Consider the following 3,944-nt stretch of genomic DNA (forward strand, 5'->3'; position numbering starts at 1 on the left):
CCCCCCTAGCTACGCTGTTCCATGTAGGTTTTCGCCGCTTGTTTTCCTAGTAGGCTATCCACCTCACACACAACAGCAACAACGATTATCAGAGACTGGTTTGTCGGCATGACGGAATTACGCATAAATAGCACTGACTGAAGACTGGCATATAGCACTATTCCGCTAAAACAAAGTGCGTAAATCAAATATCCAAAGTAAGGACAGGGTGTGGCTCACACGTGTGTCTGTTGATTGGATTTGAGTATAAAACATACATTAAACACAAATGTGAGATACAACAAGTTACAACAAACTTTTTTTTTTCTCTGTCCGGATCACTTACGCACCAACAGCTATATGAGCACGCACACTGAAGGAGAAGCATATTGTCCGTTCTTACTTCACTCTCTAAACCTGTTATATCTGATTCAGCAGCTCCCAGCACGGAACAGACAAGGAGTGTGTAGAATGTGTAGAGCAATACTCACTTATGAGAGAACAAAAGCTGGGCACATGAAAAGATGAGGAGGTCATCCTTTGCCTCTGGCAGACAAATACATGAATTCACTAATTTACTTAAATTGCATATTTACACAGCAAGCTCAACTAAAGTCTCTGTCTCTATTTTGAGAAAATGCTGAAGATTGTTGTGTCATAGATCCTTGCAGATCTGAGTTCACCAATCTGTGGATGTGTACAAAGGAAAATAATAATGCAGACAGCATAATGAAACAGAATTGATTTGTCCAGCAGTGTGGAACATTGTCTTTAGATGATCCAAACATTGGCAGCATGAGAAGCTTTTATATTTAAATAACAATCAAACATAAAATGAAATACCAGAAGTTGCAATTCAGACTAAATCTGTATACACATACTGAGTATGAAATTGACATATCTGCAATGTGTTTTACAGTGTCATCACAGTAGCTTAAAGTGTCCACTAGTTTACCAAGAAACCACTTGGTAAAGTGGAAAGTTTCTAAGGTCTAAAAAATGTATTCGTGGAAATAACGTCTAGCGTCCCCTAGAGGCAATATTGGCTTACAGTTTTTTTTTAATTGCTCAGTTTCTCAGAACACTAAACACAATTCACAAAACCACACACCCACAGTGCAAAACACCTCATTTCTCCTGCCAAGTGAAGAACTGCACTCAAAACTACATAAACACTTACCAAATGCAAACTTTTGCACCAAATATAACTTCATTCATAATACTAGATGGTTTGACCACCCAGCTACACACTGCTGAGCATAATCTAAAGCACGTTCATCTGTTATGGGCTATGCTCTGCCTCTGTCCATAAAGGTTTCTGCAGAGAAAGATTGCTTGAGTTTACAGAAATACAGTAAATGAAGAAATACAAATTAGTTGTTGAAAGAAATCACATTTTATTCAAAAATAACATTGTGCAACATGCATCTCAGCACACAGCTACTATGCTTCGGATCTCTCTAAGTGTGATGGCATTGTTTGCCAAAACCCAGTTTGTAACTGCTGCTTCCTGTGCCTCATTGAAAATCCTTAGCCTTCCACCTCTTTGTTTCTCAGTCCTTCAGATAAACAACAAAGATATAGTGGTCGGTTCGTGTCTGTGTTGCATAAAAGTGAGTTTACCACAGTACATTGTGCAGGACTGTTGTACAGTTATAGTAGCAACATGCCAACAATTCAATTACAGTAATGAAGTAAATACGTTTCACACAACAGATATAAGCGCTGATATATCATGAATTATGCAGAGCTAAAACTAACTAACCTGTTTTCAAGTCTAAGTGTCCGGATTACAGAGGCGACAGTAAATCGGCTTAGATTAGGCTGAACCCTCCGTCCAGCCTCTCTCATCGTCACACCATGGTTGATAACATTCATTTCATTAGAGTACTCTTCTTTGTCCATGTCCTCTCCCTCCAGCTATATCTCCTCTCATTCTTCCTCCTCTCACTCTCACCCACCTCTTCCTCCTCCTCTCACTCTCAGCCCAGCTCTTCCTCTTCATCTTCCTCTTCCTCTTGCTTCAATGTTGGCTTCCATTGTTGCTGTAAGAAAGTACTCACCTGTGGTCTTTTTATAGTGTTAACATCCTGATTGATGAGCCAACAATTATGCTATCAGGTGTTTGGTCAGGTAGAACGTGTTTCTTGATTATTGGTCCATGTGTGAGGCATTTTGAATATCAGTGTTTTAAACCTGCTAACACGTGACTTTAGGTCAGATTCCTGTGTCTTACGTGGAGAAACGTGTGCAGTGGTTTGCAACAAGTGCCATGTTGATTTGCAAATTGTGAGAAAAGCTGAAAACGTGTTTAGAGTTTTGGAGATTGGAGCTGATGTTTTGCTCTTTGAGTGTCAGTTAAAATAATTGTGCTTTATGTATAATTTTAGTGTGTTAGCAATCGAGACAAACTGTAATGGAGTTAAGGGAAAATCATTTCTAACAGTTGGCCTTCTTCTTATCATCCTCTACACCTCCTTTAATAAGGTAATCTATGTTGTATCCTCCAGAGAAGGTTTAATGTGACCTTTCAGGATGATAGTCTCTGTTTCTAGAGACCAAACAAATGGTTTGACACTGGAGGCAAAATCAATGTCAAATTAACAATATTATAAAGACATTTTACCCCAAAAAATATCAAGATACTTGTATTGCTAATTATAAATGTATTTATAGTTAGAGACTGGTGCGAGTTGCCCTGTGTTTAAGTAACCGGCCTTCTCCAAAAAACAAAATACATGTAAAAGCTAAACCGCCAATTGTCTCACAAGGAGTGCTCTTAATGAAAAGTGTCTTCAGATAACTTCTGTTAGGATTTGGCATTATTTTTGTTAAAATTAGACTTGATATAATGTGACTGTTGTTTTCACCCAGATGATTAGAAGGCATTCAATTACCAGGTCCATCAGTGTCTGGCTTTCTCTCAGGAAATTGGATGCTTAACTCTGACTTGAATGTCATGGACATTTGTGGGAGGCACACACTGGGTTCAGAGACAGCACAGCACATACCTTTGAATATACTTTGTACAGTCTCTTATTCTACTGCACAGCAGGGTTTTTTAGGAGTAGTAGTATATTACGGCATTTAGCCAGTCGACAGAGATCAGAGCGGTCACAGAACAAAAGGAGGACATTATAAAACCCAGCTCTGAGTCAGACAGCTTCAAGCACTGTGGGACTTGTTGGTGCTTTCTGGCAGGCTCCCAGGTGGTATTTGACTAACATAACTAAGGCCTACTTTAAATTACATTTATGGAAACAGTTTGTCTTATCAAATGTGAAACATGTTGCCCTGAACTCCTGTCCCCTGCCTGCTCACACTACACTGCACTCTCCACACCAAAAGTGTGCCTTATCAATGTTAAGAACTTGCCCAGATCTTTAATTCACTTTACAGTTTATTTAAAAATAGTTTTATAGGCACCCTGGTATTAACTCGATAAAACATTTCCTTAGGGGTGGGTACTGGCTGCAGCGGCCAGGGTTCGAATCCGACCCGAGGCCCTATGCTGTCTATCATAATAAAACAGAATATCATTATTATCTTTTTATATTTCCATAAGCCCATCCATTGAGAGAGCGATATGGATCATCTTTCTCAAACTGTAAGATGTTTCTAAGAAAGTAGGGTGGGAATACATCAGCGTTTGAGTTTCCACCCAAAGACCACAGGAGTTAGGCCGTATTGCTAGAATATATTTATGTAACAGAGGTACATGTGAGGTTCCGAGCATTTCTCCCCAAGAGGGGAAAGTATCAAAGGACGAGGAACCATGAAGTCCATGAAATAACCCAAAGGATGCTTTGTATTATTTTCTATTGAGTAACACACTTTGCTTGTATAAGGACTCTCAGCACAGAGAGCAGTGAACTCAACACTTCTTTGTGTGGACCAACACTATCATTTGTAATTAAATTTGCAGGCGAAGGTGAATGCACTCTTACAGATCAGTTAAACAATGG

The sequence above is a fragment of the Gymnodraco acuticeps genome, unplaced genomic scaffold, assembly GCF_902827175.1.
Source record: "Gymnodraco acuticeps unplaced genomic scaffold, fGymAcu1.1, whole genome shotgun sequence".
Classification (NCBI taxonomy): Eukaryota; Metazoa; Chordata; class Actinopteri; order Perciformes; family Bathydraconidae; genus Gymnodraco; species Gymnodraco acuticeps.